Source organism: Rhinoderma darwinii, chromosome 9 (assembly GCF_050947455.1).
Source record: "Rhinoderma darwinii isolate aRhiDar2 chromosome 9, aRhiDar2.hap1, whole genome shotgun sequence".
Classification (NCBI taxonomy): Eukaryota; Metazoa; Chordata; class Amphibia; order Anura; family Rhinodermatidae; genus Rhinoderma; species Rhinoderma darwinii.
Window position 1 is genome coordinate 88,560,627 of NC_134695.1, and position 25,220 is coordinate 88,585,846.

The 25,220-nt window shown below is 40.6% G+C and overlaps 1 long non-coding RNA gene across 1 annotated transcript in view; it reads right to left on the reverse strand.

The window, feature by feature from the left end:
- Positions 1-217: 217 nt before the first annotated feature.
- LOC142660489 (uncharacterized) overlaps positions 218-25,220 on the reverse strand; it is a 32,302-nt gene continuing 7,299 nt past the window's right edge. The window contains exons 3-4 of the long non-coding RNA XR_012850498.1: positions 475-632; positions 218-292 (exon numbers count right to left, since the gene is read on the reverse strand). This is a non-coding gene — a long non-coding RNA (uncharacterized LOC142660489). The remainder of the gene's footprint in view (positions 293-474; positions 633-25,220) is intronic.

Sequence of the window (25,220 nt, forward strand, 5' to 3'; positions counted from 1 at the left end):
ACGCTAAGTTCAGTGGGGTGTGCTAAAGTTTAATGAACCTATGGCGCCATCATGCAACCTTGCCAAGTACCCTTTTAGACAAGATTGTACTGCCAGTTGTCAATCACACTTCTCTAGTTCGGGCACCTGACGATCTACCGGCTCGTTGACCAGCAGTTCAGGTGGAGAGTCTCCTGGATTTCGAGATCTATTGGAGGATTTCTTCTTTGTCTGAGTAACCGAGTGAACTGTGCACCTTCCAGCAAAATTAAATTTTGGGGAAAAATTTTAAATGTGATTAACTTTGTCATTTCTGTTGATACAAGATGACAAAGAGAGACAGTCGTCAATTTAACATCACATGCAAAATAGAAATGTATGAATCACAAATGGGTCTATCTACAAATAAACTCCCCCAGACTTCTTCATATGAGATAATGCCTTATGCTGGTTTGGCGCTGGATAATCTGAGATTCGGAGTCTAAGTAATCTCACCTGTTCTTCGGCCCTAGAACTCCCCTTAAGGGGGTTTGGTCTGTCCAATATATATATTCCTAGGTGACGGTCCCCAGAGTAGTCACCGATTGGCAGCGGGTGAACCACAGGATAGTCTGAGGCAGAAGCGGCGTCAGAACAAAGCCGAGGATCGATACCTGGGGAACAGACAAAAGATGAAACAAGTCAGTGGAGCAGACAGACATAGCCAGGATATGAGCCCAGACTCAATAACACGGTGGTCAAACCACAAGTACCAGAACACAAAACCAGAAGGAGCCAAATGATGGCGTATTCCAGAGACAAGGATAAGGTCAGGATCAAGAGGTAGGACTAACAAGCTAATAAGACCAAAATACCTCACTACACAGGTAGTGCTTCCATGCAGAATCTTCCATTAAGTCACATCATGACATCATCAGAGCAGGCCGGTTGTCATGGACCCGCGACGTTGCCGGTATCTCAGAGCAAGGAGCTGGGAGTCCGGTGCTGGATTGGGACGAGGTGGGTAACAGTGGAGATATCAGGACTACAACAGTAACAAGAGCCGAGGAGAATTAATACTGACCTCCATGCACCAGCAACCTGGCATTATCCTGGAGGTCAACTACAGATTAACAAGACAACCAGCCATTGTGTCAACCATGACGTAAAATGTGATAGGCAACATCATTAGTCATGTCACACCATAACCATGTAAAACTATATCATGGGATAAGTTCACCATGAAGCTCTAGCCTCCTTCTTCACAGCACTCCATGGCTCCTAACATGAATGCCATCTTCCTCGGTCTACCTCTGGTCTATCGAGCGAGAATATCAATTGTCATCTACATTCTATATCAGATAATTCCAGAATACAACTGTGGGGCCAAAATATCTGCTATATTTGTCCATCAGACCCTCTTTCCGATGCCTTCACAACCATCAAAACCAAGTTTACGAGAGCAAAATCGAGCAAGCTATGGACTATCATCCCAACACATGCCGAGAAGGGGAGGTAAGAGGTGGGTACATCTGAGCAGCACAGAGGGGTTCAGGACGGAGGCATAGGCTAGGCGGGAGGTAGGTTAACATATCTTAAAAGAGATATGCTTGATATACACCGTAAACCTAGAACTATTATAGACCACCCAACATGTGCTAAAGGTCTTTGAGGTACCACATATTTTTTGTAGGGGGGTTTGCTGTTTTAGGATGGAACTTAAAAAAAAAAGAAAAATGTGCCCTAAATATAATCCAGCGATCATGGAGAAGGAATTTTAAGTATTTTTGATTTTCAAAAGTTGGATGTTTGCTGATTTAGAACAAAACGAAACCTTCCACTTGAGCCACCAATGATATATGAAGCTTTATCTTATACCGTGAGAAGCCCCAGATCATTGTAAAGATCATAATGCTATGACGAGGTCAAGGGAAACGAGGTCAAGAACGACCAATGAGAATGACGGAGATGATCACTGAAATCATGATAATGAGAAACCTGAAGACCCAAGCACAAGAGAGGTCAGTAGTAAACTTACGGGGTCTCTGTTCTCAAATGAGGTTGTTCTTCTGCACAAGACTAACATTATTTTTTGTTTTCTCCTTGCTTTTTTTTTATTTGGTTTGTCATCTATGAGTTCAATATGTAATGTGAGCCTGAACACGATGTAATTATATTTTAGACAGACCTCTTCACCTGTAGGGATTGAGAGCTCGAAACTTCACAGAACCATCAATCGCTCTCATTGACTTATTCTTCATTCTGCAGAAAACTAGACACAAACCCTGACACTTGTATGAGAGCCTTAAGGTTAAGTGTGCAGAGATATTTCTAGCTCGTTCTTGTCTTCGTCAGCTCTGTGCCGCAACCAGTTACCAATTTGACATTCAGGCCCCTGACCACAGCGGTTTAGCAGATCCTGCCTGCTATTCTCTGTATCTCAAAAATAATTGACAGATGGAATACCTGTTGTCCTGTGATCCAGGGAGCGCTATTACAAAACTGGTAAGAATACGAAGGCCAAGAAATACAGAAGACCAAGGTGACCCTTGTGAGGAAAGGACTTTATAACCATGGAAATGCAACACTCGTTTGTACAGGAAAGTTGGTTAGAAAAATAATCACATTAATCTCAGCTTGAAATACTATTTATACCTTCCGTCCACGCACAATAGTTAAGTTATTTTGAAAGCCCATATTTAAGCCAAAGACATTTAAAACATAACATTTTCCAAATGCCTTTACTATAATTTACAATGTAATTTCCATTATTCGTCAGAAAAGAAATTTGATCTCCTCTTTACCATGGAGGAAGCTTCATTTTTTGCTCATTGTCGCCCCCTTGCTCAGCTTTCAGTGAGCTGCCAAATGGAGTGGGGAAGAAAAGTGACAATTGCTCTACGGACACGGATATCTAAGTAAATGGGATGTGACTGTTAAGTCTATTCAGTCATTAGTCTGATAGAGATACATATTTTGATTCAACCAGCACTAATCTGTAATACCGCCCCCTATGTACAAGAAAAAAAAGCTTATATAATACTGCTCCTATATACAAGAATATAACTACTATAATACTGCCCCTATATACAAGAATATAACTACTATAATACTGCCCCTATATACAAGAATATAACTACTATAATACTGCTCCCTATATACAAGAATATAACTACTGTAATACTGCTCCTATATACAAGAATATAACTACTATAATACTGCTCCCTATATACAAGAATATAACTACTGTAATACTGCTCCTATATACAAGAATATAACTACTATAATACTGCTCCCTATATACAAGAATATAACCACTATAATACTGCTCCTATATACAAGAATATAACTACTATAATACTGCCCCTATATACAAGAATATAACTACTATAATACTGCCCCTATATACAAGAATATAACTACTATAATACTGCCCCTATATACAAGAATATAACTACTATAATACTGCCCCTATATACAAGAATATAACTACTATAATACTGCCCCCTATATACAATAATATAACTACTATAATACTGCCCCTATATACAAGAATATAAATACTATAATACTGCTCCTATATACAAGAATATAACTACTATAATACTGCTCCTATATATAGGAATATAACTGCTATAATACTGCTCCTATATACAAGAATATAACTACTATAATACTACCCCCTATATATAAGAATATAACTACTATAATACTGCTCCTATATACAAGAATATAACTACTATAATACTGCTCCTATGTACAAGAATATAATCACTATAATACTGCCCCTATATACAAGAATATAACTACTATAATACTGCCCCTATATACAAGAATATAACTACTATAATACTGCCCCTATATACAAGAATATAACTACTATAATACTGCCCCCTATATACAATAATATAACTACTATAATACTGCCCCTATATACAAGAATATAAATACTATAATACTGCTCCTATATACAAGAATATAACTACTATAATACTGCTCCCTATATACAAGAATATAACCACTATAATACTGCTCCTATATACAAGAATATAACTACTATAATACTGCCCCTATATACAAGAATATAACTACTATAATACTGCCCCTATATACAAGAATATAACTACTATAATACTGCCCCTATATACAAGAATATAACTACTATAATACTGCCCCTATATACAAGAATATAACTACTATAATACTGCCCCCTATATACAATAATATAACTACTATAATACTGCCCCTATATACAAGAATATAAATACTATAATACTGCTCCTATATACAAGAATATAACTACTATAATACTGCTCCTATATATAGGAATATAACTGCTATAATACTGCTCCTATATACAAGAATATAACTACTATAATACTACCCCCTATATATAAGAATATAACTACTATAATACTGCTCCTATATACAAGAATATAACTACTATAATACTGCTCCTATGTACAAGAATATAATCACTATAATACTGCTCCTATATACAAGAATATAACTACCATAATTCTGCCCCCTATATAAAAGAATATAACTACTATAATACTGCCCCCTATATACAAGAATATAACTATTAGAATACTGCTCCCTATATACAAGAATATAACTACCATAATACTGCCACCTATATACAAGAATATAACTACTATAATACTGCTCCTATATACAAGAATATAACTACTATAATACTGCTCCCTATATACAAGAATATAACTACTATAATACTGCTCCTATATACAAGAATATAACTACTATAATACTGCTCCCTATATACAAGAATATAACTACTATAATACTGCCCCTATATACAAGAATATAACTACCATAATACTGCCCCCTATATACAAGAATATAACTACCATAATACTGCCCCCTATATACAAGAATATAACTACTATAATACTGCTCCTATGTACTAGAATATAACTACTATAATACTGCCCCCTATATACAAGAATATAACTACTATAATACTGCCCCCTAGATACAAGAATAAAACTACTATAATCCTGCCCCTATATACAAGAATATAACTACTATAATACTGCTCCCTATATACAAGAATATAACTACTATAATACTGCCCCTATATACAAGAATATAATGACTATAATACTGCCCCCTATGTACAAGAATATAATTACTATAATACTGCCCCTATATACAAGAATATAACTACTATAATACTGCTCCTATATACAAGAATATAACTACTATAATACTGCCCCTATATACAAGAATATAACTATTATAATACTGCCCCCTATATACAAAACTATGTATTCATTTTCTTTGCTTTTCTGTATTAAGACGTCATGGCAATACTATGAGCCACACAGTATATGTCCTAGCCTCTGCCATCCACCTCCACCTTCATATCATGACTAAAAATAATTTTGTGTAGGATTGGAACGTGTGAAACTGCGCTGGGATTTGGTCCATTTCCTCGGCTTATTTTTCCTATGAGCCAAAACATGTGATGATATACTTGGCCATCCGGTGTGATACATATTTTCCATTGTACATCATGTTATGCTGTTCTAAGATTTAGGACTCTTGTCTTTTTTTAGCTGGCATATTATATATATATATATATATATATATATATATATATATGCATATTTTATTCCGTTTGGACAAGTTGTTGGCAGAGGTCTGGCTGCCGGGAGCCCCTCTTAAGCAGCTGCTATCACCAGGCAAGCTGCAGGGTAAATGCTGCCGGGATGCCGGTGGTCTTCCAGGACTGACGACTATGATGTCACAGCTCAGTCCTCCAAATTGATGAACCTTTAGACACGAGAACCCAGCTTGATGTAGCTCTTAGATCTAGATAATAGATGGGAATTTGGGGCAGGAAGTGTTGGGCAGGCAAGAAGAGGAGCCACTGAAAAGAGCGGGAACTGGAGGTGTTTGATCGGTGGATGTCCGACCCTTAGGACCCCTACTAATCAGCAGAATTAAGCTCAGCCCCATTGTACAGCCCTTCATACTGCTGATCGAGGAGGTCCTAGGGTCGGACCCCCACTGATCACATATTGGTGGTCTTATCTTAAAGATAAGCCACCAATGTGTATTCCACTAAATATGTGAAGACCCAGTTTAAACGGCACCTGCTAAGCTGACAAACATAGTGCTATGGAGGATGCAGAAACTTGTCTAGTTTGCCACCGTTATTGGTTGTATTTTGAATAGTGACGCCCGAGCGAAGGTGCTGTTTTTCATAATCATTAGTGGGTGTATGGTAAGGATCATCAGTATTTTGCAGGGGGAACCAGAATATACCTAATGCCACGTTTATAGACAGACCTTGGTAAATAAATTCCAGACTGAAATATGAGGCAAACAAAATAGTTTGCGCTGCTTATCTGTTCATAATTAGCATAATTCCGCCCATGCTTAACAAAGTCCCACCCCCTGTTAAAGGTAAATGCTCTGGACGGCTTACACCAAACCAGAACCATTGGTGAGCATGATCTTGGTCCACACCTGATGTTACCCCATTGCAGTTTCCATGTCAGAGACTATTCTACATCTGGTTCCTTTAAATATTTCCCCTTAAAACACACAGTATCCATGACAATAACAACGTCCTCCACTTTGGTGAAATCTACATAATTCTGCCAGCTTAAGGGACCGAATGTCGTCCTCCTGCATGATTTATGTGGAGCAGCGTTATTGTTGTAAGAGCAGAAACACTTTAATTTACAAACCTATTATTTGCATTTTATGAAAGAGAAGTGTGCTTGTTCTCGGATAATAAAACACATGATATCTCGGCTCGGCGTGGGAAATTAGATGATATTACAGACAGTCGACAATATTCAAAGTCTCAATATGCGCTCTTTTTGTGACACAAAGCAACGCACTGCAATTAAAATTTACCCTACACCTACATAATGTGGGGGCCGGCATTTCACGTAGCAACCGCTGGTTTTTACAAAGCAGCTTCTGATTATATCCACCAACAGGGACATAAATAATTACCTTAAAGGGCATGTCTACTCAAACAGATTATTCTTCCATTACCCTTAATTTACCCCTTCAGCAGTTTTTTCCTTGCCATTAGAAATCTATGTCATTCTCGTAGTTTAATAATTTTATTTAAATTGAGTTTCGAGAAAATCACTTAGAGGTAGTCACAGCCCCGCCCATGTTTATACCACCGCTAAAGAGAATAAAAATAAAAATTCTCACTTATTATAAAAACTTGAGTCGTCCTATTCTGTTAAGTTATTAAAAGGGTTTTCCATGATTGGGCGTCAATGTGTGATCAGCGGGGGTGGGGGGGTTTGACCACCGGGACCCCCCACCAATCAGCAATGCTCCATCAATGCAGTACCCAACACGGACTAGAGTGGCTCGTGGACTGCAGTGATTTTGAGGTTAAACCTGGAAAACCCCATTATTTTATTTAGCGGTTTGTTAGTTAAAGAGGCTCTGTCACCAGATTTTGCAACCCCTATCTGCTATTGCTGTAGATCGGCGCTGCAATGTAGATTACAGTAACGTTTTTATTTTTAAAAAACGAGCATTTTTGGCCAAGTTATGACCATTTTTGTAGTTATGCAAATGAGGCTTGCAAAAGTACAACTGGGCGTGTTTAAAAGTAAAAGTCCAAGTGGGCGTGTATTATGTGCGTACATCGGGGCGTTTTTAATACTTTTACTAGCTGGGCGTTCTGATGATTAGTATCATCCACTTCTCTTCAGAACGCCCAGCTTCTGCCAGATCACGCTGTGACGTCACTCACAGGTCCTGCATCGTGTCAGACGAGCGAGGACACATCGGCACCAGAGGCTACAGTTGATTCTGCAGCAGCATCAGCGTTTGCAGGTAAGTAGCTACATCGACTTAACTGCTAACGCCGATGCTGCTGCAGAATCAACTGTAGCCTCTGGTGCTGATGTGTCCTCGCTGGTCCGACACGATACAGGACCTGGGGCAGGAAGTGAGTGACGTCACAGCGTGATCTCTCGAGAACACGGCTGTGTCTGCACTGCCAGAAGCTGGGCGTTGTGAAGAGAAGTGGATGTTACTTCTCTTCAGAGCGCCCAGCTAGTAAAAGTATTAAAAACGCCCCGATGTACGCACATAATACACGCCCACTTGGACTTTTAAACACACCCACTTGGACTTTTGCAAGCCTCATTTGCATAACTACAAAAATGGTCATAACTTGGCCAAAAATGCTCGTTTTTTAAAAATAAAAACATTACTGTAATCTACATTGCAGCGCCGATCTGCTGCAATAGCAGATAGGGGTTGCAAAATCTGGTGACAGAGCCTCTTTAAAGGGGTTGTTTGTAAAGTTTTGGATTCTCTGATTTCCGGGGTTCACTATGCACAAGTTGCAGCAAAATTTCAGCCACCATTTTACAGATTAGAAAAAGGATCACAGGGAAGGGTTGGATAAAATCCTAGAAGACTTCAGAGAGTCATACAAGAGTTTTCCGGGCAATCACGGCACTTGTGATTTGCGGCGAATTTATGCAGATCGAATGGGTTCGGAAACTAATTTCAGGAAATTTTCTCACCTTTAGTTATTTGCTTTATACAGTCGATTTTTGTTAGAAGGATTTCTTGACAGCAAGCCGATCACAGTGTGTACTGATTCTAAAACCTTTTGTGGGCAAAGTGTTTCATTCCCCTGCAGTGCCATCACAGGGGAAATTAGGTATTACACGGTTCCCATTGAAATTAATGGACTGTCTGTGTAATGCACAGACATCCCGGGTCCTCCAGAGAGAGAGATGATCTTTGTGGTGAATTGTTGGGGGTTCCAAATGTGGGGCTTTCCTATATTAACTCAGAATGCCCTGCTTAGATTTATTTATACAAGATTATTATGAGGGTATGAGCGACACCCTCTAAAACCCTCATAGCCTCCAGGTGGGTTGTTACCCAGTTTTTCCACAGTTTTGAGAGACAAGACCATGTAGATATGCATTGATATATCCCCACTCCTTTATCACTGCCTTTCAGGGATTGGGAAAGTGAGGGGACGCCCCCTGTATGAGCGGTTATGGCGGCCATATTGCCTCAAAATGCAAAATAACAGGAATATCTCTCATTATTTTTGTAGGATAGCTCATGGGTATAATGATTTACGTACAAAAGCTTTTGTGCTATAAAGACCAATGCTAATTATTTCCCGGCTTGTAAATAACAAATCCACAAGTTCTTATCCTGCTCTAATAAATCCTATTACGTAAAGAAAGTGTTAATCAAAAAGGTGCGCCATTCCGAGCCACTCTACAAGAGCGTTGTATTTATAGTGTTTTCTTGGGCTAATCTCTGTAATTTTGCTGCTATTGTTACATTTTTCTCGCTAATTAACTTCTTATCACGTCAGGGATCCAACTGTGACTTACGTCAAAGTCAAAGCCGAGGGCAAAGACAAAGCCGAGGGCACAAGTAATGTTTCCACACCGTATTTAAGAGGATAATACCGTCTATTCAACATAGGATTTTGTCCTTTTAATTTATTTATTACTTAATTGATAAAAGTGTATTTTTTTTTTATTTTTTAGAGAAGAGGCTTCCAGACTGGGGAAATGGCACCATACCAAATTAAATGCCACCCCCAGCCACAATACCCAACACCAAGAACAAGAGGATCCCTTGCTTGCATGACCTGTAGCTCAGTCTCCCTTCCACAATTGCAATACCTGTGGAGAAGGTATGACCTTTACTGGTTTACACTTCCAGTTGGGAAATGGGATGGGTCCAACCTAAACTGGGGTTAATTCTCAATGAGCCCCATAGTGGCCACATGGGCTGCCCCTGGTCTATGCCCTTGGGTTATTTCCATTCATGTTTCTAGGTTTGCAGAAGTTGGAAAATTTAGGGTCTGTTCACATCTTAGTTTGAGTCTTTCCGGTCAAATTGTTGGACACCCGAAAGGGACTTAATGGATCCCATTGTAAATCAATAGGGTCTTCTGGGTACCAGTGGCATTCTGTGTACTACGGATCCAGCAATGCACTGGGTTTTCCGCTATAAATGGATGAAAGACTGAACGTTATCTGTTTTCACTTATATTTGAGTTTATTTTTACCCTATACAGTGTAGAAAACAAATCTGTTACTAATTGGAGAATGTCAACAAGAAGGTTAAGCTGCTGTTTCTGGATCTTATTACGGCTTTATTATTATTGAAATAAAAACGGAATATCAGAGACTGCTGAGATCATTAACACTCAAATACCGGAGGTGCATTAACACTTAAGCTGTAAAGGATCTGCCAGGCACAACTTCTGTGGATACGCCCATAGGTAATCAGTCTGCACCTGAGTCTATGTCTCTGAGACTGACTCCATCTTCCACCACTCAGGATGGCAGGCTTAGGAGTGGGAGAGCCTATCGCAGCCTGGCCAGACGGAGCTAGCTCCCGCCCTCTGTCTATTTATACCTGCCTTTCCTGTTCCTCCTTTGCTTGTGATTGTTTTTGTGTGGTTTCCTGGCCCAGCTACAGCTTCTGACTATTTGATCCTGCTCCATACTGACCCCGGCTTACTGACTACTCTCCTGCTCTGCGTTTGGTACCTCGTGCACTCCTGGTTTGACTCGGCTCGTTCACCACTCTTGTTGCTCACGGTGTTTCCGTGGGCAACTGCCCCATTTCCCTTAGCTTTGTGTTCCCTTGTCTGTTTGTCTCGTGCACTTACTGAGTGTAGGGACCGCCGCCCAGTTGTACCCCGTCGCCTAGGGCGGGTCGTTGTAAGTAGGCAGGGACAGAGTGGTGGGTAGATTAGGGCTCACTTGTCCGTTTCCCTACCCCCATCATTACATAATCACAAGCCCATATACCTAGTCTACCCTGGTCCCTGTCACTACTATGGACACCCTTGAGACCCTGGCCCAGCAAATGCAGGGTCTCTCTCTACAGGTCCAGGCCCTGGCTCAGAGGGTCAACCAGCCTGATGCTACCATGGTAGTGCCCCTCACCTCAACTCTTGAACCCCACCTCAAGCTGCCTGACCGGTTCTCAGGGGACCGGAGGACTTTTCTCTCCTTTCGGGAGAGTTGTAGGCTTTACTTTTGCTTAAAGCCTCACTCCTCAGGTTCTGAGAGCCAGCGGGTGGGTATAATTATGTCCCGGCTCCAGGAAGGGCCCCAAGAGTGGGCCTTCTCCTTGGCTCCTGACGCCCCTGAACTTTCCTCCGTTGATCGTTTCTTTTCTGCTCTCGGACTCATTTATGACGAGACTGACAGGACTGCCTTTGCCGAGAGTCAGCTGGTGACCTTACGTCAGGGTAAGAGACCTGTTGAGGAGTATTGTTCTGACTTTAGGAAGTGGTGCGTAGCTTCTCGGTGGAATGACCCTGCCTTAAGGTGCCAGTTTAGGTTGGGTCTGTCGAACGCCCTGAAAGACCTGCTAGTTAGCTATCCCTCTTCTGACTCCCTAGACCAGGTTATGGCGTTAGCGGTACGACTTGACCGACGTCTCAGGGAACGACAACGTGAACGTTTATGTGTTTTCTCCTCTGACTCCCCCATGATGCCTCCCGAGGTCCCGTTGCTTCGCTCTTCCACGGAAGACTCGGAGGTACCTATGCAAATCGGGGCCTCCGTGTCCCCCCGACAACGTAGAGAGTTCCGCAGGAAGAATGGTCTCTGCTTCTATTGTGGGGATGACAAGCATCAAGTGAACACCTGTCCTAGGCGTAAGAATAAGCAGCCGGAAAACTTCCGCGCCTAAGTGATCATCGGGGAGGTCACTTGGGCACACAGGTATTTCCCGTAAATATGAAACGTAATAAAATCTTGCTTCCCTTTCAGGTCTCTTTTGGTGGTAGGTCTGCTACCGGCAGTGCCTTCGTGGATTCAGGGTCTTCTGCTAATATCATGTCTGTGGAATTTGCTATGTCTCTAGCTATGCCTTTGATTGATTTGCCTAAACCTGTCCCGGTAGTGGGTATCGACTCCACTCCTCTTACTAATGGTTATTTTACACAGCATACCCCTGTTTTTGAACTCCTTGTTGGCTCCATGCATTTGGAGCAGTGCTCTGTACTGTTGATGCAGGGATTATCGTCCGATTTGGTTTTAGGCCTTGCCTGGTTGCAGTTGCATAATCCCACGTTTGACTGGAATACTGGGGAGCTCACCAAATGGGGTAATGAATGCTTGACGTCATGCTTTTCTGTTAATTCTATTTCTCCCCCTGAGGAGGTGAACACGCTACCTGAGTTTGTTCAGGACTTCGCGCTGATGTTTTCTCTAAGGAGGCCTCCGAAGTGTTACCTCCTCATAGAGAATATGATTGCGCTATCGAATTGGTACCAGGAGCTAAGCTCTCTAAGGGTAGGATATTTAATCTTTCTTGTCCCGAACGTGAAGCCATGAGAGAGTATATCCAGGAATGCCTGGCCAAGGGTTACATTCGCCCCTCTACTTCTCCGGTAGGTGCTGGCTTCTTCTTCATAGGGAAGAAGGATGGTGGTCTTAGGCCATGCATTGACTACCGTAATTTGAATAAGGTCACTGTAAGGAACCAGTATCCCCTTCCATTGATTCCTGATCTCTTTAATCAGGTTCAGGGGGCCCAATGGTTCTCTAAGTTTGATCTACGGGGGGCGTATAACCTTATCCGCATCAAAGAGGGGGATGAGTGGAAGACTGCGTTTAACACGTCCGAAGGTCATTTCGAATACCTCGTCATGCCCTTTGGGTTGTGTAATGCTCCTGCGGTCTTCCAGAATTTCATAAATGAGATTTTAAGAGATTACCTGGGGGTATTTCTTGTAGTGTACCTTGATGACATACTGGTGTTTTCCAAGGACTGGTCCTCCCACATTGAGCATGTCAGGAAGGTGCTCCAGGTCCTTCGGGAAAACAAACTGTTTCCGAAAACCGAAAAATGTGTGTTTGGGGTACAGGAGATACCATTTTTGGGTCAAATCCGCACTCCTCATGAATTCCGCATGGACCCCGCCAAGGTCCAGGCTGTGGCGGAATGGGTCCAATCTGCCTCCCTGAAGGCGTTACAGTGTTTCTTGGGGTTCACTAATTATTACAGGAGATTTATTGCTAACTTCTCGGTCATCGCTAAGCCTCTTACGGACCTCACTCACTAAAGGTGCTGATCTCCTCCACTGGCCTCCTGAGGCTGTCCAGGATTTTGAGGTCCTTAAGAAGTGCTTTATCTCGGCCCCGGTGCTGGTTCAGCCCAACCAATTGGAGCCATTTATCGTGGAAGTTGACGCATCCGAGGTGGGAGTGGGGGCTGTCTTGTCCCAGGGTACCAGGTCCCTCACCCATCTCCGTTCCTGTGCCTACTTCTCCAGGAAGTTTTCGCCCACTGAGAGTAACTATGATATTGGCAACCGCGAACTCTTAGCCATTAAATGGGCATTTGAAGAGTGGCACCACTTCCTGGAGGGGGCTAGGCACCAGGTAACGGTCCTTACCGACCACAAGAATCTGGTTTTCCTAGAATCTGCCCGGAGGCTAAACCCGAGACAAGCTCGATGGGCGCTATTTTTTACCAGATTCAACTTTTTGGTTACTTAGAGGGCTGGGTCTAAAAATATTAAGGCCGATGCACTGTCGAGTAGCTTCATGGCCAGCCCTCCTTCGGAGGAAGATCCTGCTTGTATTTTCCCTCCTGGTATAATCATTTCTTCTATTGATTCTGATTTAGTCTCCGAAATTGCGGCTGATCAAGGTTCAGCTCCCGGGAACCTTCCTGAGGACAAGCTGTTTGTTCCCCTGCAATTCCGGCTAAGGGTACTTAGGGAAAATCATGACTCCGCACTATCTGGTCATCCAGGCGTCCTGGGTACCAAACACCTCATTGCCAGAAACTATTGGTGGCCTGGGTTGCCTAAAGACGTTAAGGCCTACGTCGCCGCTTGTGAGGTTTGTGCTAGGTCCAAGACTCCCAGGTCCCGACCAGCGGGCTTACTACGTTCTTTGCCCATTCCCCAGAGACCTTGGACCCATATCTCCATGGATTTTATCACCGATTTGCCTCCATCTCAAGGCAAGTCGGTGGTGTGGGTTGTAGCAGACCGCTTCAGTAAGATGTGCCACTTTGTGCCCCTCAAGAAACTACCCAATGCCAAGACGTTAGCTACCTTGTTTGTCAAACACATCCTGCGTCTCCATGGGGTCCCTTTCAATATTGTTTCGGATAGAGGGGTACAATTTGTTTCATTGTTTTGGAGAGCCTTCTGTAAAAAGTTGGAGATTGATCTGTCCTTCTCCTCTGCCTTCCATCCTGAAACTAATGGCCAAACTGAGAGGACTAATCAATCTCTAGAACAATATTTAAGGTGTTTTATCTCTGACTGTCAATATGATTGGGTCTCATTCATTCCCCTCGCCAAATTTTCCCTTAATAACCGGGTCAGTAACTCGTCAGGGGTCTCCCCCTTTTTCTGTAATTTTGTGTTTAATCCACGGTTCTCTTGCGTTTCACCTGGTAGTTCCAACAATCCCGAGGTAGAGGTCGTTCATCGGGAACTGTGCACAGTCTGGGCCCAGGTTCAGAAGAACCTAGAGGCGTCCCAGAGCGTCCAAAAAACTCAGGCTGATAGAAGACGTTCTGCTAACCCCTTGTTTATGGTCGGGGATCTGGTGTGGTTATCGTCTAGGAACTTGCGCCTTAAGGTCCCGTCCAAGAAGTTTGCTCCCCGGTTTATTGGGCCGTATAAGGTCATTGAAGTCCTCAATCCTGTCTCCTTCCGACTAGAGTTGCCCCCTTCTTTTCGAATACACGACGTGTTTCATGCCTCCCTCCTTAAACGCTGCTCCCCGTCCTCGGCTCCCTCGAGGAAAGCTCCTGTTCCCGTTCTCACCCCTGAGGGGGTGGAATTCGAGGTGGCCAGGATTGTGGACAGCAAGATGGTCCAAGGCTCCCTCCAGTACCTGGTCCATTGGAGAGGATACGGGCCTGAGGAGAGGACTTGGGTACCCGCCTGGGATGTTCACGCTGGGGTATTGGTCAGGAAGTTCCACCTTCGTTTCCCCAATAAACCAGGTCCACTTAGAAAGGGTCCGGTGGCCCCTCATAAAAGGGGGGGGTACTGTAAAGGATCTGCCAGGCACAACTTCTGTGGATACGCCCATAGGTAATCAGTCTGCACCTGAGTCTATGTCTCTGAGACTGACTCCATCTTCCACCACTCAGGATGGCAGGCTTAGGAGTGGGAGAGCCTATCGCAGCCTGGCCAGACGGAGCTAGCTCCCGCCCTCTGTCTATTTATACCTGCCTTTCCTGTTCCTCCTTTGCTTGTGATTCTTCTTGTGTGGTTTCCTGGCCCAACTACAGCTTCTGACTATTTGATCCTGCTCCATACTGACCCCGGCTTACTGACTACTCTCCTGCTCTGCGTTTGGTACCTCGTGCACTCCTGGTTTGACTCGGCTCGTTCACCACTTTTGTTGCTCACGGTGTTTCCGTGGGCAACTGCCCCATTTCCCTTAGCTTTGTGTTCCCTTGTCTGTTTGTCTCGTGCACTTACTGAGAGTAGGGACCGCCGCCCAGTTGTACCCCGTCGCCTAGGGCGGGTCGTTGCAAGTAGGCAGGGACAGAGTGGTGGGTAGATTAGGGCTCACTTGTCTGTTTCCCTACCTCCATCATTACATAAGCATCCAAACAGTCTTAATATCATATGACTACACTGAAAATGTACATATCAATAAGTCGAGCTGCAAGGGATTTAAGTGTTATGGAACCAATCAGACCCACAGCCCATTCTTAGCATTTAAGCCCTCAAAATATTGCACAGAGTATATAATAAGAAGAATAAATTATAGAAGATCTGTCAATGTCAGCTTGCTGATGGTTTCCCCGTAGAAAAAGACAATTAATAATTCGACACTACACAATTTGAAAAAAATATGAAAAATATGCGAAAATAAAAGCAAGAAGAAGATGTTGCCTGATTTTACATTTGTTGACTATAGACTCAATGCAGCAGAAAGGTGGAGCTGAACTTTAAGAGACTTGTCCGTCTCACGCTGCTGACATCTGGCTGACATGTTCATTGTAATTATTGCAATTTTAATTATATGAAATAAGTTTTTATTTTCCATCAGCAGCAAAGAAAATATTGAAGGCGCTTCCCTTGAATTTGAAGGGTTGAAGTAGAGAAGTTGAGCACTCGTAAACCTCTTCATTCTGCGCGGTGATACCAGTTAATGCATTTTCATCTGGCAGAACACATCTCCTAATGCTTTCATCCCAGTCGAGGAGGCGGCATTCACCCTCCAAGTAGGAGAAATTGATTTTTGTTGAGATTTCACTAGTACATGAAGATAATTTCATGCTCTCTGCAATATCTGAATATCATTCCCTATCAATAGGCAAAACCCTTTCAACCTCTAAAAGCAAAATGTGTTTGTTTTCATATTTCAATGGGTCTGTGATAAATTAATAGAGATCAAAAAATCTTCTTCATGGGGTCAAAATCAGGGACGTAACTGGATTAAGGGCCCCCCCCCCCCATACTTATATATCAAGCTTGGCAGGAATGGGAAGCAACTGGTGTCGAAGTCTGTAGTTATACAAAAAGTTGAGCCTTGTTATTATTTGGTCGTTGTATGTTGGTATTATTTGAGCTCTGTATGTTGTTATTATTTGGTCACTGTATGTTGTTATTATTTGGTCACTGTATGGTGGTAATATTTGTGCACTGTATGGTGGTAATATTTGAGCACTGTATGGTGGTAATATTTGTGTACTGTATGGTGGTAATATTTGAGCACTGTATGGTGGTAATATTTGAGCACTGTATGGTGGTAATATTTGAGCACTGTATGGTGGTAATATTTGTGCACTGTATGGTGGTAATATTTGTGCACTGTATGGTGGTAATATTTGAGCACTGTATGGTGGTAATATTTGAGCACTGTATGGTGGTAATATTTGAGCACTGTATGGTGGTAATATTTGAGCTCTGTATGGTGGTAATATTTGTGTACTGTATGGTGGTAATATTTGAGCACTGTATGGTGGTAATATTTGAGCACTGTATGGTGGTAATATTTGTGCACTGTATGGTGGTAATATTTAAGCATTGTATGTTGGTATTATTTGAGCATTGTATGGTGGTATTATTTGAGCTCTGTATGTTGGTATTATTTGTGCACTGTATGTTGGTATTATCTGAGCACTGTATGGTGGTATTTTTTGAGCTCTGTATGGTGGTAATATTTGAGCTCTGTATGGCGGTAATATTTGAGCTCTGTATGTTGGTATTATCTGAGCACTGTATGGTGGTATTATTTGAGCTCTGTATGGTGGTAATCTTTGAGCTCTGTATGGTGGTAATCTTTGAGCTCTGTATGTTGATATTATTTGAGCTCTGTATGGTGGTATTATTTGGTCGCTGTATGTTGGTATTATTTGAGCACTGTATGTTGGTATTATTTGAGCTCTGTATGGTGGTATTATTTGGTCACTGTATATTGGTATTATTTGAGCACTGTAGGGTGGTATTATTTGAGCTCTGTATGTTGGTATTATTTGAGCACTGTATGGTGGTAATATTTTAGCTCTGTATGTTGGTATTATTTGGTCACTGTATGTTGGTATTATTTGAGCTCTGTATGTTGGTATTACTTGGTCACTGTATGTTGGTATTATTTGAGCACTGTATGGTGGTATTATTTGAGCACTGTTTGGTGGTATTATTTGAGCTCTGTATGTCGATATTATTTGAGCTCTGTATGGTGGTATTATTTGGTCGCTGTATGTTGGTATTATTTGAGCACTGTATGGTGGTATTATTTGAGCTCTGTATGTTGATATTATTTGAGCTCTGTATGGTGGTATTATTTGGTCGCTGTATGTTGGTATTATTTGAGCTCTGTATGGTGGTATTATTTGGTCGCTGTATGTTGGTATTATTTGAGCACTGTATGGTGGTATTATTTGAGCTCTGTATGGTGGTATTATTTGAGCTCTGTATGTTGGTATTATTTGAGCACTGTATGGTGGTGTTATTTGAGCTCTGTATGTTGGTATTATTTGAGCTCTGTATGTTGGTATTATTTGAGCACTGTATGTTGGTATTATTTGAGCTCTGTATGTTGGTATTATTTGAGCACTGTATGGTGGTATTATTTGAGCACTGTTTGGTGGTATTATTTGAGCTCTGTATGTCGATATTATTTGAGCTCTGTATGGTGGTATTATTTGGTCGCTGTATGTTGGTATTATTTGAGCACTGTATGGTGGTATTATTTGAGCTCTGTATGTTGATATTATTTGAGCTCTGTATGGTGGTATTATTTGGTCGCTGTATGTTGGTATTATTTGAGCTCTGTATGGTGGTATTATTTGGTCGCTGTATGTTGGTATTATTTGAGCACTGTATGGTGGTATTATTTGAGCTCTGTATGGTGGTATTATTTGAGCTCTGTATGTTGGTATTATTTGAGCACTGTATGGTGGTGTTATTTGAGCTCTGTATGTTGGTATTATTTGAGCTCTGTATGTTGGTATTATTTGAGCACTGTATGTTGGTATTATTTGAGCTCTGTATGTTGGTATTATTTGAGCACTGTATGGTGGTATTATTTGAGCACTGTTTGGTGGTATTATTTGAGCTCTGTATGTCGATATTATTTGAGCTCTGTATGGTGGTATTATATGGTCGCTGTATGTTGGTATTATTTGAGCACTGTATGGTGGTATTATTTGAGCTCTGTATGTTGATATTATTTGAGCTCTGTATGGTGGTATTATTTGGTCGCTGTATGTTGGTATTATTTGAGCTCTGTATGGTGGTATTATTTGGTCGCTGTAGGTTGGTATTATTTGAGAACTATATGGTGGTATTATTTGAGCTCTGTATGGTGGTATTATTTGAGCTCTGTATGTTGGTATTATTTGAGCACTGTATGGTGGTGTTATTTGAGCTCTGTATGTTGGTATTATTTGAGCTCTGTATGTTGGTATTATTTGAGCACTGTATGTTGGTATTTTTTGAGCTCTGTATGTTGGTATTATTTGAGCTCTGTATGTTGGTATTATTTGAGCTCTGTATGTTGGTATTATTTGAGTGCTGTATGGTGGCATTATTTGAGCGCTGTATGGTGGCATTATTTGAGCACTGTATGGAGGCATTATTTGAGCACTGTATGGTGGTAATATTTGAGCTCTGTATGTTGGTATTATTTGGTCACTGTATGTTGGTATTGTTTCAGCTCTGTATGTTGATATTATTTGAGCTCTGTATGGTGGTATTATTTGGTCGATGTATGTTGGTATTATTTGAGCACTGTATGGTGGTATTATTTGAGCTCTGTTTGTTGCTATTATTTGAGCTCTGTATGTTGGCATTATTTGAGCTCTGTATGTTGGTATTATTTGAGCTCTGTATGGCGGCATTATTTGAGCACTGTATGTTGGTATTATTATAGCACTGTATATTGGTATTATTTGAGCTCTGTATATTGGTATTATTTGAGCTCTGTATGTTGGTATTATTTGAGCACTATATGGTGGTATTATTTGAGCTCTGTATGGTGGTATTATTTGGGCTCTGTATGTTGGTATTATTTGAGCACTGTATGGTGGTGTTATTTGAGCTCTGTATGTTGGTATTATTTGAGCTCTGTATGTTGGTATTATTTGAGCACTGTATGTTGGTATTATTTGAGCTCTGTATGTTGGTATTATTTGAGCTCTGTATGTTGGTATTATTTGAGCTCTGTATGTTGGTATTATTTGAGCTCTGTATGTTGGTATTATTTGAGTGCTGTATGGTGGCATTATTTGAGCGCTGTATGGTGGCATTATTTGAGCACTGTATGGTGGTATTAATTGAGCACTCCCTAGGCAATTCGGTAAGGTCCGGGGCCTAGAGATGGCCAAGCTGCATCTCCATATTCTTATGAAACCGACTTCTATTTTGGATAATTGCTAGTAGTATATATTGGCCAGGCATTTTCAAGGAGAACTTTGTATGAATGGGGCTAGACAGTGACTTGGGCAGGATCTAAGGATACGATGGTGGAATTGGTGGCAATAGTTTAACACTGGAGCTCATAGACTTAATATTATGTGGCAAGAACATATTCTACAGCACTGAACAAAGAAGTTAAAAACTCACATTGGTCATTTCCCCCATTGGAGCTGACAATCTCAGGTGCCCTAAGGTGCCAGCAAAGATGCTATGACCAATTTAGGAAGCCAATCAACCTCTAAGCATATTTGTGGGAACAAATTAGAACAACTAGAAGGAACCCAAGCAAGAATGGGGGAAACATACGACATCCATGGAGATGATAAACACTTTGTCACTAATCTATTGATGATCGCCAGCCATGAGAACCTGAAATAACCGGCAGGAACTGATGTAGCTTTGGCCTAATAATAATGGAAGCTTGTGGCACGGTTTCTTAAAATCGTAAATTCCAAATGTTATTTACATTTTTTATATTTAAACATTTAAATTTTATCTATCCACGGAAACAACCTTGAAAAGGTCTCTAAATTAGATAAAACAAAACTTATTGAACGTGTTCTGGTGATACATAGAGAATCGAGAGACAAAGTGTAATTACCGACCACTCAGCAATTACACTAATGGCGTGTACATCCTATCTTTATGCAAGCCGCTTAATAATTGTAGCGCAGAGAGAAAAAATGTGGCATTCTCTGATTTTACATTGAGCAGCAGGTGCTGATGACAAAGACCTTAAAAATACAGGCATTTAATTACGGCCTATTTCATGCTACAACCTACTCTGCCCTGAAAATCTATTTAAAAGGAATACTCCACATATCCAGAACGAAGCTGCAAAATAAATAAAAGAAAAAAAAATCCTATGTTTAGTGTTTTGACCAGCAGACATCTTCCTCTGAGAAATTCTGGGATCAAAAAGTACAGCACTTTAGGTAACAATGCTGGTGTCTAAATGATCAAGGAGATCCATAGTAGTCACTCACTGACTGCAGAATCTGTTGCTAGGCAACCATCCAATGCTATTTGGGCACAGCCTGACAAACACTAGATCTAGACGCGATTAATAATTATGAAGGAGTTTTCCCTCTAAAAAACAAAGTTTCAAATAAGAAGACAGGTGGTGTTACTTGACCGCCAATCAAAGAGCGACCATATAATATAATAGTCACGTTAAGTTCTTCAGAGCAGGAGACAATCATTGAATTGTCTCTCTGCTCTGGCTAAATTCAGGGGTGTCTCGGGAATAGGGTCCTCCTAACAGCGCATAAGGAAAAGGGTTGTCCTAATGGGACAATCCCTCATTAGGTCCCATTCATGGAAGGGTTGTGATCCCACTAGAGTCATGACAGACGCCAAGAGGAAAAAAATGCTACAAACCCACGAGGGATATTGGATACTGTGGGGGCTGCAGAGTATGTACAGGCTCTAAAAAGGACAATATTTTATGTTTCTTTTAGTTTTTACTTCTCACCGCAATCTTTCATCTCATCTAAGATGTAATCAATAAAGCTTTAAATGTTTATTTTTTTATTCCGATAAGAACCAAAAATGTGTCTGTAGCAGGAAGTTTCTGTACCTATGGTATAGATTTAGTAAAGCAGAGAAAGGTCAAAAACAAGTCTCAACAATCTCAGTCTAGCGGATTTCTGGTGCATTGTGGTCCAGTGATTTATTCTTAGCTACAGAGAAAAAAAGACATTTCTGATTTCTATGCATTGCTTTCCATGATGTAGCAATGAACCCATAGCTGTTAAAGGGTCAATCATCTTACACATTGGGGACACACTATATACACAAGAATATATCTAGTATAAGACTGCCCCCTATGCACAAAAATATAACTACTATAATACTGCCCGCTATGTACAAGAATATAACTTCTATAATACTGCTCCTATATACAAGAATATAACTACTATAATACTGCCCTTATATACAAGAATATAACTACTATAATACTGCCCCCTATATACAAGAATATAACTACTATAATACTGCCCCCTATATACAAGAATATAACTACTATAATACTGCCCCTATATACAAGAATATAACTACTATAATACTGCCCCCTATATACAAGAATATAACTACTATAATACTGCCCCTATATACAAGAATATAACTACTATAATACTGCCCCCTATATACAAGAATATAACTACTATAATACTGCCCCCTATATACAAGAATATAACTACTATAATACTGCCCCCTATATACAAGAATATAACTACTATAATACTGCTCCTATATACAAGAATATAACTACTATAATACTGCCCCCTATATACAAGAATATAACTACTATAATACTGCCCCCTATATACAAGAATATAACTACTATAATACTGCCCCTATATACAAGACTATAACTACTATAATACTGCCCCTATATACAAGAATATAACTACTATAATACTGCCCCCTATATACAAGAATATAACTACTATAATACTGCCCCTATATACAAGAATATAACTACTATAATACTGCCCCCTATATACAAGAATATAACTACTATAATACTGCCTCCTATATACAAGAATATAACTACTATAATACTGCCCCTATATACAAGAATATAACTACTATAATACTGCCCCCTATATACAAGAATATAACTACTATAATACTGCTCCTATATACAAGAATATAACTACTATAATACTGCCCCCTATATACAAGAATATAACTACTATAATACTGCTCCTATATACAAGAATATAACTACTATAATACTGACCCTATATACAAGAATATAACTACTATAATACTGCTCCTATATACAAGAATATAACTACTATAATACTGCCCCCTATATACAAGAATATAACTACTATATTACTGCCCCTATATACAAGAATATAACTACTATAATACTGCTCCTATATACAAGAATATAACTAATATAATACTGCCCCCTATATACAAGAATATAACTACTATAAGGGCACGTTCAGATGTGGCGGAAATGCTGTGGAAAACTCAGCTGCGGACCATAAACTGTGGTGCGGAATGTCTGTTGCGGAGAAGAAGCGGAATTTCACTGCCGATTTCAGCCTTTGCAATGCAAAAACTGAAATCTGTGGCAAGTCCGCTGTGTTTTCTGCAACGTCTGAATCACCTGTCAAATATGCAAATGTTGGTGCAGATTCGTGGCGTAATTGCCCCAACATTTGCAGCGGAAAAATTCTGCCACGTCTGAACATACCCCAATACTGCTCCTACAGTGAAGGAAATAAATATTTGATCCCTTGCTGATTTTGTAAGTTTGCCCACTGTCAAAGACATGAACAGTCTAGAATTTTTAGGCTAGGTTAATTTTACCATTGAGAGATAGATTATATAAAAAAAAAAAAAAGAAAATCACATTGTCAAAATTATATATATTTATTTGCATTGTGCACAGAGAAATAAGTATTTGATCCCTTTGGCAAACAAAACTTAATACTTGGCAAAACCCTTGTTGGCAAGCTCAGCAGTCAGACGTTTTTTGTAGTTGATGATGAGGTTTGCACACATGTTAGATGACATTTTGGCCCACTCCTCTTTGCAGATCATCTGTAAATCATTAAGATTTCGAGGCTGCCGCTTGGCAACTCGGATCTTCAGCTCCCTCCATAAGTTTTCGATGGGATTAAGGTCTGGAGACTGGCTAGGCCACTCCATGACCTTAATGTGCTTCTTTTTGAGCCACTCCTTTGTTGCCTTGGCTGTATGTTTTGGGTCATTGTCGTGCTGGAAGACCCAGCCACAAGCTATTTTTGATGTCCTGGTGGAGGGAAGGAGGTTGTCACTCAGGATTTGACGGTACATGGCTCCATCCATTCTCCCATTGATGCGGTGAAGTAGTCCTATGCCCTTAGCAGAGAAACACCCCCAAAACATAATGTTTCCACCTCCATGCTTGACATCGGGGACGGTGTTCTTTGGGTCATAGGCAGCATTTCTCTTCCTCCAAACACGGCGAGTTGAGTTAATGCCAAAGAGCTCAATTTTAGTCTCATCTGACCACAGCACCTTCTCCCAATCACTCTCAGAATCATCCAGATGTTCATTTGCAAACTTCAGACGGGCCTGTACATGTGCCTTCTTGAGCAGGGGGACCTTGCGGGCACTGCAGGATTTTAATCCATTACGGCGTAATGTGTTACCAATGGTTTTCTTGGTGACTGTGGTCCCAGCTGCCTTGAGATCATTAATAAGTTCCCCCCGTGTAGTTTTCGGCTGAGCTCTCACCTTCCTCAGGATCAAGGATACCCCACGAGGTGAGATTTTGCATGGAGCCCCAGATCGATGTCGATTGACAGTCATTTTGTATGTCTTCCATTTTCTTACTATTGCACCAACAGTTGTGTCCTTCTCACCCAGCGTCTTACTTATGGTTTTGTAGCCCATTCCAGCCTTGTGCAGGTCTATGATCTTGTCCCTGACATCCTTAGAAAGCTCTTTGGTCTTGCCCATGTTGTAGAGGTTAGAGTCAGACTGATTCATTGAGTCTGTGGACAGGAGTCTTTTATACAGGTGACCATGTAAGAGCTGTCTATAATGCAGGCACCAAGTTGATTTGGAGCGTGTAACTGGTCTGGAGGAGGCTGAACTCTTAATGGTTGGTAGGGGATCAAATACTTATTTCTCTGTGCACAATGCAAATAAATATATATAATTTTGACTATGTGATTTTCTTTTTTTTTTTTTATATAATCTATCTCTCACTGGTAAAATTAACCTAGCCTAAAAATTCTAGACTGTTCATGTCTTTGACAGTGGGCAAACTTACAAAATCAGCAAGGGATCAAATACTTATTTCCTTCACTGTATATACAAGAATATAACGACTATAATACTGCTCCCTACATACAAGAATATAACTACTATAATACTGCCCCCTATATACAAGAATATAACTACTATAATACTGCCACTATATACAAGAATATAACTACTATATTGCCCCCTATATACAAGAATATAACTACTATAATACTGCCTCCTATATACAAGAATATAACTACTATAATGCTGCCCCTATATACAAGAATATAACTACTATAATACTGCCCCTATATACAAGAATATAACTACTATAATACTGCTCCTATATACAAGAATATATCTACTATAATACTGCCCCTATATACAAGAATATAACTACTATAATACTGCTCCCTATATACAAGAATATAACTACTATAATACTGCTCCTATATACAAGAATATATCTACTATAATACTGCCCCTATATACAAGAATATAACTACTATAATACTGCTCCCTATATACAAGAATATAACTACTATAATACTGCCCTCTAAATCCAGGA